The following is a 17,706-nucleotide window of genomic DNA, read 5'->3' on the forward strand; positions in this document are numbered from 1 at the left end:
AGTTTTTTTGTCTTCATCCCGTCATGCTGCTCCGTGACGTGAACTGCGCCACATGCCGAAGTAAAATACTCGTTTATAAGGTATTTTCACAGTGCATTAGCTCTTGCCTCGTTTGATTATATTGACATTTATTCGATTGTATAAAAGAGCATATCAGATTCATTTTTGTATGACATAATCATAATATTATTATAAGATAGGTCAGGATTTACTGGGTAGGGATAAGTTAGGCTGGCAACCGTTATAGCCTAAATAAGGCATAATGAATTTAAGTGCCGTTGGAGTGGTGCCCTCAGGAGCCAGTGAGGAGACATCCGGGGTTCACCCCAGTCAAGGCTACTCTATTTATTGACGTCCCTTCACCTTCTCTTCCTACGGGTTATTCATGCCCGTGCCAGATCTTGGGTGGCTTAATCTTCATCAGTCATCAATCATTCTTTCTTTCGTATTGCTATCCATATCACATTTCCTTATTCATATTTGTAAGTTATTTTTATATTTGTATGTACATTGCATTTTCTTATTAATACATTTGTGATGCTCCTATGCTTATGTTACTCTGATTAATCGTTAGAAATGTAAATAACAGCGTAAGATCCACTTGTATTAAGATAATGTTACAATTTAAGAATGAGAGTGCAAAGGCTATAAGGGTCCAGCAAGTGTATGCAGGAAGCAGCCTACCACTTGACTGTCATATGACTAACCTTCACTAAAACCTTTACGGTGAATGAAAAATAGTTGATTGTACGAATTTATTATTTATATATTTCTTGGGTGAACAATATATAGGTATTTTTGGTGTGAGTGGAGCTGGTAATACTTTTATTTGCCACACAAGATTGGTATATTTTCATGAAGTTATCATTTTCGGGAATTTAAATAAAACAAACATTTGCCATAATAGATTTTTGGCTGCTTAGACAATAGCTCGGTTTAATGCTGACGTTAACTGTATCGTAATTCACTGAAGTAATACATTCAGCAATGCAGAATTTGAATCACTTTCATAATCAGGTTTATCAAAAGCTTACACACACGATCTCATAAATTTTATTGATATTTTTTTTTATTTATTTACAGCAAAAAAGTCCAACAACCGAAAAAATATGTTGTCTTTTGGTTTAGATGTCCCGGGATATCCTTTTATCCCAGGAATGTGGTGTTGATGTCCTGATGTCCCGGGATATTCTTTTATCTCAGGAATGTGGTGTTGATGTCCTGATGTCTCGGGGTATTCTTTTATCCCAGGAATGTGGTGTTGATGTCCTGATGTCTCGGGACATTCTTTTATCCCAGGAATGTGGTGTTGATGTCCTGATGTCTCGGGGTATTCTTTTATCCCAGGAATGTGGTGTTGATGTCCTGATGTCTCGGGGTATTCTTTTATCCCAGGAATGTGGTGTTGATGTCCTGATGTCTCGGGGTATTCTTTTATCCCAGGAATGCGATGTTGGTGTAGATGTCCTGATGTCCCGGGGCATTCTTTTATCCCAGGAATGTGGTGTTGGTGTCCTGAGGTCCCGGGGCATTCTTTTATCCCAGGAATCTGATGTTGGTATCGATGTCCGCAGCGTTGGTCTGTCTATTGCAGAGTCTTATGATCTTGTTCATATTGCGCCCCTGGCGAGCCTCGTGCAGCGCCACCAGCAGGAGAATTACCTCGTGACGACTAGGTGTACACACTTGGTACACCTCCGAGCTGTGTATATATGTATTGATGTGTGAGTATTTGTCCGTTACGCCTGAACACTAAGGGAAGTACACACCTGCTGAACATTGACATAAGGGAAGTAGTACACACCTTAACACTAAAGGAAGCTGTTTATTAGAATTACAGATGGAAACTTCGTGTTAGAATGAGTTTATTACCGTGAGAGTTAACTATATAATCTACAGATATCGGTGAAACCACGATCAGGTGATAAACGTGCTTAGGTACTAGAAGGGTTATCAATGAGTGAAACAAGTCATTACTGGTGTGTAGAGAGAGGGGGGAAGACACTTAACTATGAGTGAGGGGCTATTATACTGGTTTGTTGTACATTTACCGAATCAGCCATTAATCAGTTTGATCCGTCTGCAGGTCGTGTGGTATTAGAGACTAATCTAGCCTAACCTAGCATAATTTAACCTAACCTAACTTTATCTAACCTAGCCTAATCAAACCGAACATAATTTTACCAAATTTAACCTAAAGTAAGCTAGCCTAACCTCACCTAGTATATGGTCCATTACCCACTAAAGAAGAAGACTTTAAACCATTTGGATAGTCTTCCAGATAGTTAACTATCCACCATAACTGGTCATCTAAATAACGTATGCCTCTTAGAACGCTCAAACAGACATGTGGCTAAACAACCCTTTGCACTACAGTCTTCCTAACCAGATACATTGTGACAAGCACGTGGGTCAATGATCTCAGCTGCAAGAGATGGTGCAGTAATACCGGCCAGAGATAACAAAAAATGCAAATGGAGTCTAATTGAGTAGACACCAATTCCATCAATCGGGAGTCAGTGATAGCAGCCAAACTTATAAACTCTTAAACAATCATTGATGACTTAATAGGGATGCTCATATTCACAATTCTAAGAGCACATTGAGCAAGGAAACAATCAAACTATTCTCCTCCTAGAACAAGGAGCCAGAAATGCGTCACAGGATGGCACCAGTTTTTGTTAAGAGCCGTGTTGATCCCTGTAATGAGATAATGAGAGGCTGGCGACGCCTTCACTATAATTAGTAACATTCCTTTCAGATAACAAATGAGAGTAAACCACGAGTTGAAAACCATGACTAATCTACCCAAGTTTAACCAATTGTGATGATAATGACGAGTTGAAGATTCATGGAAAGCAGCCTAGCAATCATCACACACTCAACAATGCCCTTCAGCTCCTAGATGAATGTCAAGCTGAAAACCGAAGGGTAGTTGATGAAATCAGGAGAGTTGTGAAAACTATAGTCAGCCTTGAATGTGAAGGGTGATCAGGTTCCTGTAAACCCCCACGTGTATAGGAATGTGTAGAAAGGAGAGTTGCCAGCAGCTGAAGGTGTAAGGATAGACCATATTGAATATTATATCCCTCATGACTTGTACAAATCAGAGCTATAATATGAAAATAGTATCGAGACAATGAAGATGACAGAGAAGGTGAAGAGCAGTGAAGTTGCATTTTTGTTTCTCTTTAATAAAAATTGCTGCATTCGCTCTGGCACAGCATCGTCGCGTATGTTAACTTCATCCAGTACGGGAGGATGAACTACTTCGTCCAGTACATCATCCAGAGGGGTCATCTCGTGCCAATTATGACTTCATCACGGCTATTGTCGGGGTAAGAGTGGCGGAATTGTGCTGGTCCCGTTTTTGGGAAGCACATTTAGTTAGCCAAGCCTCAAGTTTGACCCCTGAGGAGGCAATCGTATGTGAATTATTTGTTTCAATGTACGTTAGTTGCAGGAGTATAATGAATTATTTGTTTCAATGTACGTTAGTTGCAGGAGTATAATGAATTATTTGTTTCTATGTACGTTAGTTGCCGGAGTATAATGAATTATTTGTTTCAATGTACGTTAGTTGCAGGAGTATAATGAATTATTTGTTTCAATGTACGTTAGTTGCAGGAGTATAATGAATTATTTGTTTCAATGTACGTTAGTTGCAGAAGTATAATAATTTCCTCATAGTAAAAAACTCATATGGTTGACACATTACCAGCCAAAATGAAGGATACCTCTCTGTCCTGTATCCCTCGGACATCGACTTTAACGCCATAAATGAGTTGAATCGTAAATAGTTTTGGTTCCTTCAGTATATATTTGTAAATGTTTGCATTATTGTTTGGCAATATGCTCATTTGAGACAGTTCATCGAGTCCCAGGTGTGTCTAGGTAAAAGTGATAGAGGTTGACAAGATGAACAACCCAGTTGCGTTTAGGTACAACTGACAAGATGAACAGCCCAGTTGCGTCTGGGTACAAGCGTCAGAATGAACAACCCAATTGCGCTTGGGTACAAGTTACAATGAACAACCCATTTGCGTCTGAGTACAAGCGAGAGGATGAACAACCCACCTGCATATGGGTTCATATAACAGGATGAACAATCCAGGATGAAGCTCTGAAAAGCTAGTTTGAGTACATAGTTATGCTGTGTTCTCGTACAGTGCTGCAGTGCGTGGGTGCACGTGTCCCTGCGTGCCCTTGCGAGCAATGTCTAGCCGTGCCAAGCTTGCGGCCGGCTGTACCCACCCCACCTGACAAAAACTGGCTGGCCAACCCCCTGACCACGCATGGCTACAGCGCTGCCAGGCTCGGGGGAACACCCCGGCATCTTTCGATTTTTTCCCCCGTAGCTTAAAAGCTTCCAGGAGATACTACAGTAGAGTCCAGGATGTTGATAGCCTCTTGGTGAAAACATTACCGGCCTTTGACGTCAAGTACATCGCAGTTTGCTTTGTTTCATACTGTATAGCACAAATGTTTCGTGATGATGTGTGTCAAGGTAACCTGCGATACAGAGATGATTTAGCTCTGAATGGAGTGAAACCAGAGTGAAACCAACATGCAGGAAGCCACAGTTTTTGGTAGTAAGGACGCAGGTTGGTGTTAGAATTATTTGGCTATTTTTTGAGAAATAAGAAAAAATACACATGGTTCATATGAGTCTTGTATGTTATATTCATTGCAAATATTGGTTGGATTTTTACTTTCCTGTGGATTACAACTTGCAAGGGAAACAGTAGGCAAAAGGTAAATTACGTAAGCCTATTATAAAAAACAAGTAGCCTAGCCTAGTAGCCTATTCCTAGCCTAGCCTCGTAGTTATATTGAGGTTACGGTCTGGAATATAGCATTAATAAAAAGAGTAAAATAAATAAACACGATATTACAAATAAAGTGAAATATGACTTCCATAACGAGAAGAAAAAATGTACAAAATTTCCGCCTACTGAAGACCGGTAATTCAGCTGAGCGCTTTGATTGGTCAGAACTGACAGCTAGTGGTTCACCACGCAACCTGTAACTGAATCATACTGGATATTAACCTAGACAGAAACAGCATACTAAATGTGTGTGTGTCTAGACTCTCTAGGCTCACCTAGGTGTTTGTTGCAGAGTTGAATGTGAGCTCCCAAGACCCGCCTTCCTGCAATATCTCTGGTCTCTAGCTTTAACCCATTTCATTTGTTTAGGACTTTGCTGGGTTATGCCTGACATCCAGGGTGAGCTGCTGGCTTGGCCTGTGGCTTTGATCACATCCAGTTCCTTTAGATATTTTTGTAATTTCATGTGATGATAGTTGCATTTCGGTTACTATTTTCAGCGCGGGTGTTTACATCATGTAGCGTGTCAGGTTTCGACTTGAAAAACTTCTGACATTTTTTTTTTTTTTGCTTTAAGTACTTCGCATACTTCCTTATTATTCTCGGTGTGTCTCTCCTCTCATCTGTAGAGTTTGACCATGTGGTTATTCACAGACATAAGGATTCACATCATGTGTCACATGATGTGAATCACATCATGTGTCATTCACATCATGTATCTCCACCACTTACCTGATCCATATGTAATCGATCCGTACTCTTGTATATGGCGTGGTCCTAACCCTGGTTTTTTCGAAGGCTATGTATTTTTTTCATGCTTTATTACTTTTTTTACCTCCTGGTTTTGTATATTTTTGGGGAAAATGCTCTTCTTGGTTCCTTGCTTTCTAAGAGGCGGTATATATCTTTTTTTCAGCGTCTTTGAATGTATTTATTTATATATTTTTTTAAGTGCTCTTCCCAGTTGTCCTACTGCCTACATTGCCACTACATATTTATTGATTAAAGCACAGTTGTCGCCTGGCTTTCATGTGTAACTCTTGTTCGATGCTCTTAATCCAGCTCATTCTATGTGATGACGAGGTTTAGCTCTGCTGCCAGATCTTCCTCCCTTCTCCATATTTATTTTTTGACATATGTCAGGGAGTTCCTTTCTTCTGCGTCCAGTCACTTGGGCTGGACGGTAGAGCGACGGTCTCGCTTCATGCAGGTCAGCGTTCAATCCCCGACCGTCCAAGTGGTTGGGCACTATTCCTACCCTCCCTCCCATCTCAAATCCTTATCCTGATACCTTCCAAGTGCTATATAGTCGCAATGGCTTGGCGCTTTTCCCTGATAATTATCTCCCTCCTTTCTTTTGCATTTATTAGCATTACTTTCCATGTTTCTTCTTCTCTCTTCGTTACTTTGTTTCCCAACTTATTTTGGTCATGATTGAAGTGTTTCTTCACTATTAGCTGTCATCTCAGTCTGTGGCCAGTAACTCCTTGGACACTTTATATACAGACTCTGTGTGTGTTGCAGACAGTAAGTCACAATAACGTGATTGAAAGTTAGACTCAAGTTAATCAAGTGATTGAAAGTTAGACTCAAGTTAATCAAGTGATTGAAAGTTAGACTCAAGTTAATCAAGTGATTGAAAGTTAGACTCAAGTTAATCAAGTGATTGAAAGTTAGACTCAAGTTAATCAAGTGATTGAAAGTTAGACTCAAGTTAATCAAGTGATTGAAAGTTAGAAAGTTAGCCCATATATCCGAAAACATAGGAAGTGACGACGTTTCGGATTGTCTCGGACCATTGATAATGGTCGACGACGGACCGAAACGTCGTTAATTCCTTTCTTAGATTTGTGGGTTTGATGTCTGTTCATGTTTTTTATGTTCTTGGCTTGGTCTTCTGTGGTTCTCTGGGGGGGGGGGGGGTTGTAGGTAAACGCCACCACCACTTTCTCTCCATATATTAAAAAAGACTCTCACTGTATAGTTCATATAACTGTTTATATATTTAATAATGATATCTTTATAAATGCTGTTTCTTGTGATCAGCATAATCACCCCCACCTCCTCCTCCTCTCCTTGACCAGTTCTCTGCACTTTATCTGATAATTACTGAGGGAGGTTGCATTTCTGATCATTTGTTTTAGTCTTCGCTACTGCTATTACGTCGGGTTACGTTTTCTATCCTTCGTCTGCTTTATTCGACAGACTATCTGCATTGATGTAACTGATAAATAAGATCATTTCTAAGACTACTCATAGTCCAGTCGATAGTGTCGGCCTCACACGAGTGGGGTCCAGGGTTCGAGACTCATACAGCTCAGGTGTATGGAATGTAACAGATCTTTAGACTAGTTGCCGAGCGGACAGCACGCTGGACTTGTGATCCTGTGGTCCTGGGTTCGATCCCAGGCGCCGGCGAGAAACAATGGGCAGAGTTTCTTCCACCCTATGTCCCTGTTACCTAGCAGTAAAATAGGTACCTGGGTGTTAGTCAGCTGTCACGGGCTGCTTCCTGGGGGTGGAGGCCTGGTCGAGGACCGGGCCGCGGGGACACTAAAAAGCCCCGAAATCATCTCAAGATAAACTCAAGAAGATAGTTCTGTCGTCTGTTGGGAAACTCTAGGGGGTAAGGTACTGGTTGAATTCAGATATAGGAAGAGGTAGGGTGGGGGCGTACGAGGCAACAGGGAAGTACCCAGACGACTTCTTGACAAGGACCAATGTTACCCACACAAGGGGCAATAGCTTCAAGGTCAGTAAGCCACAATGTTGGGCTGTAAACAAGAGCTGCTTTTCACCCATAGGGTATAGACCCGTTGAATTGCCTTACCGCCAAAGCCGTGAAATACAGCCCCCGCTCATGTGCCAGGTAAGTCCACTACGGGCTCACCATAGCCCGTGCTACTTGGAACGTTTGGTTCCGAGTAGCTGAATATAAAACAACAACAGCCAAAGTCATATATACCAAGACAAGAAATAAGATGGATTTAGAAAAAGTTTAAAAATAAGATGGAACAAATCATAAAGAACAATGGGGGTAGGAGGACCTTCAACAAGCCTCCAGCTTCCTGTGCCGTTCGAGGCCACTAGAGACAGTGGCCTTCAGGTAAAATTCGGTAAAAAGAACTATTTGGAACAGTGGCAGGCGGTTGATAAAAGGAAGACAATGGGTGGACGTTTGCTGGCTGAAAGATATGATCAGTATGGGCAGGCTCTGAAGGTGGACCATAAGGTTAATAATCCCCGTCAAACTTGACATTGCAGCTCCGTCTCTTCCTGGTAGGTTATATTGCATGCTGGTAGCCTCTCCACCCCTCTGCTGCGTGGCCTCCCTGCTGCCTCTCTTCCTCATGCTGCCGGTGTGTGTGTGTGTGTGTGTGTGTGTGGCGGGATCAACACCTTTGATTTTTTTTTTTTTTTGAGATATATACAAGAGTTGTTACATTCTTGTACAGCCACTAGTACGCGTAGCGTTTCGGGCAAGTCCTTAATCCTATGGTCCCTGGAATACGATCCCCGCCGCGAAGAATCGTTTTTTCATCCAAGTACACATTTTACTGTTGCGTTAAACAGAGGCTACAGTTAAGGAATTGCGCCCAGTAAATCCTCCCCGGCCAGGATACGAACCCATGACATAGCGCTCGCGGAACGCCAGGCGAGTGTCTTACCACTACACCACGGAGACTGCAACATTGGTATTCTTACCAATACGTCCCAACCTTCACTTCCTTCTCCAGCTTTGTCCTCCCTCCTTGGCTCCAACATTTTGTTCAGCTGTTGTGGGCAGCATTCAGGGAAAGGTTAGTGATAGGCCTAGGGAGACCCCCGATAAGCCGACCAGGCCTCCACTTCATAAACAGCGCCAGTCAGCTCCTCTTGTTCATCATCAGCACCAGTTACACATCCCAAATGCTCTACCAACCATCCTTACTCTCGTTAGACATATATAAACAGACTGAGATCCTATATTAGGTATTAGATCCTATATATACAGCAGGGTATTGTATTAGATCCTATATCTACGGCAGGGTATTGTATTAGATCCTATGGCAGGGTATTGTATTAGATCCTACAGCAGGGTATTGTATTAGATCCTACAGCAGGGTATTGTATTAGATCCTTCAGCAGGGTATTGTATTAGATCCTACAGCAGGGTATTGTATTAGATCCTACAGCAGGGTATTGTATTAGATCCTACAGCAGGTATTGTATTAGATCCTTCAGCAGGGTATTGTATTAGATCCTACAGCAGGGTATTGTATTAGATCCTACAGCAGGGTATTGTATTAGATCCTACAGCAGGTATTGTATTAGATCCTTCAGCAGGGTATTGTATTAGATCCTACAGCAGGGTATTGTATTAGATCCTTCAGCAGGGTATTGTATTAGATCCTACAGCAGGGTATTGTATTAGATCCTACAGCAGGGTATTGTATTAGATCCTTCAGCAGGGTATTGTATTAGATCCTACAGCAGGGTATTGTATTAGATCCTACAGCAGGGTATTGTATTAGATCCTTCAGCAGGGTATTGTATTAGATCCTACAGCAGGGTATTGTATTAGATCCTTCAGCAGGGTATTGTATTAGATCCTACAGCAGGGTATTGTATTAGATCCTTCAGCAGGGTATTGTATTAGATCCTACAGCAGGGTATTGTATTAGATCCTTCAGCAGGGTATTGTATTAGATCCTACAGCAGGGTATTGTATTAGATCCTACAGCAGGGTGTTGTATTAGATCCTACAGCAGGGTATTGTATTAGATCCTACAGCAGGGTATTGTATTAGATCCTTCAGCAGGGTATTGTATTAGATCCTACAGCAGGGTATTGTATTAGATCCTTCAGCAGGGTATTGTATTAGATCCTACAGCAGGGTATTGTATTAGATCCTTCAGCAGGGTATTGTATTAGATCCTACAGCAGGGTATTGTATTAGATCCTTCAGCAGGGTATTGTATTAGATCCTACAGCAGGGTATTGTATTAGATCCTACAGCAGGGTATTGTATTAGATCCTACAGCAGGGTATTGTATTAGATCCTACAGCAGGGTGTTGTATTTGATCCTAGGACCTGATGCCTACCTGGAAGTGGTTCGGAACCTGCGAACAGCTCTCTTTTCGTTGCCTGGGCGAACCGTGGAAGGTGCTCCCACCAGAGTAGACAGAGGGATCACCAGCTGGTCCACTGTGGGAGACAGAAACATCAGCAGCTGGTCCACTGTGGGAGACAGAAACATCAGCAGCTGGTCCACTGTGGGAGACAGAAACATCAGCAGCTGGTCCACTGTGGGAGACAGAAACATCAGCAGCTGGTCCACTGTGGGAGACAGAAACATCAGCAGCTGGTCCACTGTGGGAGACAGAAACATCAGCAGCTGGTCCACTGTGGAAGACAGAAACATCACCAGCTGGTCCACTGTGGAAGACAGAAACATCAGCAGCTCCTCCACTGTGGGAGACAGAAACATCAGCAGCTGGTCCACTGTAGGAGACAGAAACATCACCAGCTGGTCCACTGTGGGAGACAGAAACATCAGCAGCTGGTCCACTGTGGGAGACAGAAACATCAGCAGCTGGTCCACTGTGGGAGACAGAAACATCAGCAGCTGCTCCACTGTAGGAGACAGTGTCAGCAGCCTCTGGCACTATCTCCTAAGGCGCTGGAAGAGGTCAAGTTAGGATATCACGTATTCACACTGAATGCCTATCTATCTCCACATAATCATATGACTTCCCTCTTCGCGTGATAAGATTTGGGCTGCTAATCAGAACATGTGCACCAGATGCTGTATACAAAGAACTAAGCGATCAGAATGTGTTGCAATTGCATGACAGCAATCAAGAAAGATTCCCCCCAGGCAGCGATGATTGAAGGTTGTGAAAATGAGAACACGGCGTATGATGAGTTTGTCATCACAAGATGCTGGTGTTGTGAATGTTGTGAATACAATCTGGTGATGATATCTTAAACTGGTGGCTATTATGTAAATACTCAATGATATCTTAAACTCATGGCTATTATGTAAATACTCAATGATATCTTAAGCTGAATTATGTAAATTTATCTGAATTTACCTGAAGGTCGGTATCACTACTGTGGCCTTGACGGGGACAGGAAACTGGCGGCTTGTCAAAGGAGTCACCATTGTTGCTGAGGATTTTTTTCTTTCTGAATTTTAAACTAAATTAATGTCTTGACATTTACTGCTTCAGCGGGTAGGCGGTTCCATGGGTTTGTAATTCCCCCATGGGTGGAAAAAGACCCGTTTTCTGTCCTCTTGCAGATTTTTGAGCTTGAATCTGTTGTTCTGCGCATGCGTTATATTTAAATTTTAACTGTTCCAGTAATTACTCTTGAATTAATATTCTCCAACTTGTTCGGTATTTTATTTATGTATTTTATTTTTATTTATTTGTGTATACATGAGTTCTTATATTCTTGTACAGCCACTAGCATGCGTAGCGTTTCGGACGGGTCCTTAATCCTATGTTTCCCGGAATACGACCCGCCAAATCGTTTAAGAAACAGGTATACCCATTTTATTGTTAGGTAAACAGAGGCTACTGTTTAGGATTGATGCCCAGTAAATCCTCCCCGGCCAGGATACGAACCCAGGATAAATCGCTCGCTAAACGCCAGGCGAGTGTCTTATCACAACACCACGGGTTTAACGGTCACGGTGAGGTTAGCCTAGTGATGTCTGGTTTACATTGTCGTAGTCCTGTGGACTTAAAGTGATGTGAACCTCGGGAGGGTTGTTAAGTAACACAGTAACTAACTAACCAACCAGAAAGTAAACTTTAATCCTAAACGTATTCCAATACTACAGCTAAACTCTCAAGGATATTTACACCGAGAAATATAGGGTCCACTTCTCGGTGTTTACAACCCTTACGGGCTATTATGTAAATATTGTAGACCCAAAACTTACATTGGTCTACCACCTACCTTAGTGGGTTTTAAGACCAGGGACTTCTGGGAGCCACGGTGTGGAACTGAGAACAGGGGGATGCTTTTTCACCCACAGGGCGATTAACACATGGAACCGCCTACCCGACGAAGCCGTAAATGCCAAAACTGTGTTAGCAATTTTAAAATCCAACTGGAAAAGATCATGAGGCCAAATAGGGAGACCTTTGACAATCCACCGGCTTGTCAAAGGTCAGATTATTAGACCAAAGAACCCTTTTTTATTTAGACGTAAGCTAGTAATTCTAATCTATAACCTTAATTGCTAGTGAAGAGAATATGAAGGAATAAGCCTGTATCTCCCGGACTGTCTGAAATAAAAATGAATCGAAGATAGTAATAATAATAATAATATAAATAATAATAATATTATGATAATAATATAAAACTTTCCCTTCCCATCCCTTTGCACTTTCCTGAAAATATTTAAAATAAATAATGTTTATTGTATTTTATTTATTTCTATAGAAGAAAGTACATCGGGTTGTGAGAGTACACACATTTGTTATTGTTATAATTATGTAAAGCCATTAACACACACACACACACACACACACACACACACACACACACACACACACACACACACACACACACACACACACACACACACACAACCACACTCAACCCCCGCAAACACAACTAGGTGAGTACAACTAGGTGAGTACACACACACACACACACACAGCGTTTTGGGCAGGTCCTTAAGCTAACACTAAATAAATAACAGGTACATTAAAACAGAATTTGAATTCAACATAATAACTACATTATAAAGTGATATTATACTGGTGAAATTGTGTTAAGTACTAAATTGGGTGATTATGAAGCACAAGATACAGTGTGAGTTAGTAGCACAAGGCGGAAAGTACATAAGAGAGTGAAGCACCTTGTTATTATTCACAATAAGTCGTTAATTATAACTTATTTGGATCATATACCAACGCTGAAATGAAGATAAAACGTTCTAATATTTAAATATTTAAATCTGGAACAAATAATTTAGTTTAGTTTATCATGTAAGTCACTGTATCATGTCATGTAAAGAAAGAAAATGTAAATATAAGTTTAAAGTTTAATTTAAAGGGTATATTTTACTAAATGTAAATTCTTAGTTTCTATAATCAAAATCGTCACCTCAGCAAACTCGTAGTACATTTAACCTTCGTTCTCGATTCACAGTCTGAAATCACGGGTTCGATTCCCAGACGGGGCAGAAAAGGTTAAGCACATTTCCTTTCACCAAATAATACCTGTTCATCTAGCATTAAATGGATAACCGGACGCAGTTAGATAATAATAATAATTTACTCACAAGAGGGTATAATAAGTTGTGAGATATTACATAAGATTGGTATTTGTATAACACCACAACATAATTGTTGTGGTGTTATATCCTAGGAAGTGTCAGTAGTTCACCTAAAATTTATAATATTTATTTATTTATTAATTTGTATACAGGAAGGTACTGTGGGTTATTTTATTACAGTGGCCCTCAGGTTGAGTCTCTACCACCTCAAACTCCATATTGAATTACTCAAATCAGTTGATACTAACGTTATAGTCCTTGATCTTACAATAAATCAACGTTGAGTAACGTTATTCATGCATTATTTCCCGCTCGGATTCAATTAGAAACAGCTTTAGTGGACTATCAGTATGATATCAAAACAATTGTAGAGGAACAAAGCCACCATTTTCATTCCGCAGTAATGATACACTGTCAGTTGTAAATAAACATTGAGTGTACGTTGCGCAAATCATGAGTGCTTCCATCGTCAACAATCTTAGGAGGTAGTAATCATTATGTACGCGTTAGTGCACTACCTAGATAATCTAAGCACTACCTAATAAATTCCCTGTAACCTACCTTACCCCTCTATTGTCAACCCATGTCTGTTTTCTTAAACAACGCTGTTTGTCGACCTAATTGTGTTTGTGCTGCTTTTTCAGCCATATCCCCCCCTTTTTTATCTTTATTTTTATTTGTTCTCAACTCATTTTATTCTTTTTACTCAATTAATATTAAGTTTTAGTCATTAATGTTTTTCCTGCCCGAAACGCTTTGCGTAATAGGGGCTTTAGGCATTGTATGTACTAGCTTCATCTATAAATCGTTCAATTTATGTAAAATCTCTTGTATGTATGTACCTTACCTGAATAAACATTTTATTATTTTATTTTATAATATGGACGGAGGTATGACGGCTCGGATCTGGGAAATACTTGTGGTTCCTTCAGTCCCCCCTTCAATACGGTGCGTATCAAAGAAAACCCCCCGATAGCTCACGGAGACTTAGACAATCTGGCGCGGCCAAAGAATAAAACATTTACGAAACCTGTACATCTTTCCTTGATTATGACGGCTTTTTGTTTATAATTTTAAACAGTTTATGTGCTTCAAAATTCATAAACCAGAGTTATTATTGTTATAAGCAATCTTGTAGTGCTTTGGATCTCATAAACTGTTTAATAAATGTAAACAAAGCCTCCATGAGTAGCCTCCAACTACATCCCAAATACCTGTACTCGAGAGCTAACTACAGCCCAAATACCTGTACTTGCTCAGTACTCACGCTCACGCAGGACTGTAGGCCTACTGTAGTCGTGGCCACTGTCAGGTGTGAGGAGGTGGAGTGTAGGCCTACTGTATTGGTGGTCAGTGTCAGGCGTGACGAGGCTGGTGGCTAGGCCTACCACCACCACCACCACCACCAAGGATACCCCGGGGGCCATACTCATGCTGTAATACCATGAATATATGCAGGCGATGAGTCACAATAACGTGGCTGAAGTATGCTAACCAGACCACACACTAGAAGGTGAAGGGACGACGACGTTTCGGTCCGTCCTGGACCATTCTCAAGTTGATTGTGAGAATGGTCGACTTGAGAATGGTCCAGGACGGACCGAAACGTCGTCGTCCCTTCATTTTCTAGTGTGTGGTCTGGTCAACACCATGAATATATATTTAATTACGAATTAAACACGTAGGATAAAATGCATATATTGGAACTGTGGCATGCATGGTCATATTTTTATACCAAGAACAGCACTCAAAGCTGAAATTAATTATTAATTCATTGTGTCAGGGGACAGGTAGCCAGTTAATACAAAAAGTACATATTAGGCTTATATCGTGTCTCCCCCCCCCCCCAGGGTCGAATTACTGACCCTCCACAGGGTGCAACCCCATAACAAGGTGACTAACTCCTTGGCATTTATTTACAGGGGCATTAGGGTAGACAGGGGCATTAGGTGATAGGAAACGCGCCCAGTCATTGCAGTTCCGCCCGGAAATGATATTCTAAAATTAGTAAAGTTCATCTAGGGGGGGGGGAAACAGTAAGATTAAGAGAGTTGTGGGACATTAGTAACGTAGGATCTCTCTCTGCTGGGCATTCAGCCGTGGTAAGACTCCTCTTGATGATGTTATTGGCCACTAAGACAATCCTTTATTCTTTAGCTGGGCAAGCCATGTTGATCGTATCGTCCTCTCTCATCGCAAATAAGTCTATACCTTGCCCGAAACGCTAGGCGTATTAGTGGCTTTAGGTATTGTATGTCCTAGCTCTTTCTGTAAATCCAACAGTATGTTTATAACTCTGCATCCATGTATGTACTTTTCCTAAATAAAATGTTATTTGTTATTTGTTATATTCGGTGTGAAATGGCGAAGCAAGGAGGAGGAGGCTGGCCATCGTAATCGATTTATAGCTTGACACGTGCCACTTTGCGGACTTAAGGTTGCTAAAAGAAAACTACCTGGATGAGAAGCCATCACTGCTGAAAGGCAAGCACTATCACGTTCAGTTGGGGCAGTATCAACATATTGTAGCTTCTCTACTATGGGGCTGCCCAAGCTGAGTGTCCAGCAGAGAGAAACCCCTGTTACCTTTCATCCCGCAACTCTGCCAGTCCTGCTGGTTGTTCAGATAGGATCACAGTGCACCTTTGGAATAACGATAGGCGGTTGGTGTGAGACTATACGTACTTACTTATTAGTACTTGCCTATTAGTGCTTATGGGGGAGTGAGATCTTGCTCTGTATGCCCCGACTACTAACCTTGTACCTGTTGCGTTTCAACCTAACTACTCTGACTAAGATTCTTTGTAGAATTGGGCCTTAAAGTTGTGGGTGGAGGTGGCTTCCACAACTTTCTCTGGTACAACATTCCACCTGTTAACTACCCGTACAGCGTACATGTACTTCCTTGCATCTCTTCGGCTCATTTGCGTTTCCAGCTTCCACCTGCGTCCTCTTGTCCTGCTTTCTCTCAATCTGAAGAGGATTTCCTTGACCACCTTATCTATTCCCCAGAGTATCTTGTAAGTCAAGATCATATCCCCCCCTCTCTTCCTTCTCTCTAGGGGTTGTGAGATCTAGCTCTATCAGCCTATTTTCGTAGCTTAGCCCTCTTAGCTCTGGCACTAATTATGTTGATGTGCATCAACCTTGCCTGACACCTACAATGAGTTCAGTGTTGCATATCCAAATGATGCTGCTACCCAGTAGCAGGTAGGAAGTAGGAAGTAGAGTAGAATCTACTCATACGTCAGGCTGCGAGCAGCCGCGTCCAACAGACTGGTTGATCAGTCCAGCAACCAGGAGGCCTGGTCGACGACCGGGCCGCGGGGACGCTAAGCCCCGGAAGCACCTCAAGGTAAGGTAACCCACAGGAAATCAGCCACGTAGACAAAGCTGGATCATCAGTACAATTTCCCCCCATTGCTTCAGTCATGTTTGGAATAAAAGTGCCACGAGTTCTCTCGCTGATCTGGGCTCTAGGCTCATCAAGACAACACAAGACTCAAGAGCTGCCAGATTTCTTTTCCAGTGCTCAAGTCCGGCAATACAGAGGGGGCAAAAATCTAAATTCTTGTTTCCTGTCGCGCTATCTAAGGAGCCTGAGGAACTTGATAAATAAAAATAATAAAATATAAAAATAATAAAGGATGCCATGAGAAGAGAATAACAATGAGACGCTGATACAGTAATGGGTATTTAATATAGCAACGTTGGCACAAAGTTATTCAATACTGAATTATCACCGTAGATCATTTGTGTTGCTTGATGTCGCAAGATTAAATATATATAATCTTTAGTTTATATATTGGTGTGTTGCTTGTAGGCTGTGGGCCGTGTGGCTGACCCTCAAGTCGAGTTGGAACTACCTAGTAGAGGAGGACCTATATCTACCCTTGGTTGAGTAGGACCTAACCTGCTGGAGGTAGAGTAGAATCTACCAGCTGGAAGTAGAGTAGAATCCATCTGCTGGAAGTAGAAGTATAGTACCTACCTGCTGGAGGTAGAGTAGAACCTACCTGCTGGAGGTAGAGTAGAATCTACCAGCTGGAAGTAGAGTAGAATCTACCAGCTGGAAGTAGAGTAGAATCCATCTGCTGGAAGTAGAAGTATAGCACCTACCTGCTGGCGGTATAGGAGGACTTGCGCGGGTCGAAGGCTGGGAGGAGGAGGAGGAGGAGGACCTGCCTGCAGGAGTGACACTGACGGAGGGAACACCGAGAATGGGACCACTATCTCCGCAGGCTCCCCTTTTATTTATTTTAGACGGAGTTGCCAAGCATCGCCACGTGCCAAAACCGTTAACACACCTAATTAATAATACAACTATATCACCAAATAATCACAACAACACACATTTTTCACATGACCCAACTCATACATATATCTCAAAACTGAATGTATTTTAAATGATTATCGAAGAATACTTCAAAAAAAATAATAATAATAAAATCCGATAATTGTGGAAAGACGAAGCAATAATTCAAATTTCCCGCCCACGCCGCCCTCTCCCCTCAGGGGCGGCCAGCGTCCCATCTCACGACAGATATGGCGGGCTGCTATTTACAATCCCGCTCTCTACTGCCTCCCCCTCACAT

General features: G+C 41.7%; 1 long non-coding RNA gene across 1 annotated transcript; it reads right to left on the reverse strand.

The window, feature by feature from the left end:
* Positions 1–1,037: 1,037 nt before the first annotated feature.
* Positions 1,038–17,378, reverse strand: LOC123771592 (uncharacterized). Its single transcript, XR_011224817.1, has 4 exons — positions 17,231–17,378; positions 14,379–14,545; positions 9,915–10,017; positions 1,038–1,702 (listed from the first exon to the last, which is right to left on the reverse strand). It is a non-coding gene; the product is annotated as an uncharacterized lncRNA (long non-coding RNA).
* Positions 17,379–17,706: the final 328 nt, after the last annotated feature.

This window comes from Procambarus clarkii, chromosome 76 (genome assembly GCF_040958095.1).
Source record: "Procambarus clarkii isolate CNS0578487 chromosome 76, FALCON_Pclarkii_2.0, whole genome shotgun sequence".
NCBI lineage: Eukaryota > Metazoa > Arthropoda > Malacostraca > Decapoda > Cambaridae > Procambarus > Procambarus clarkii.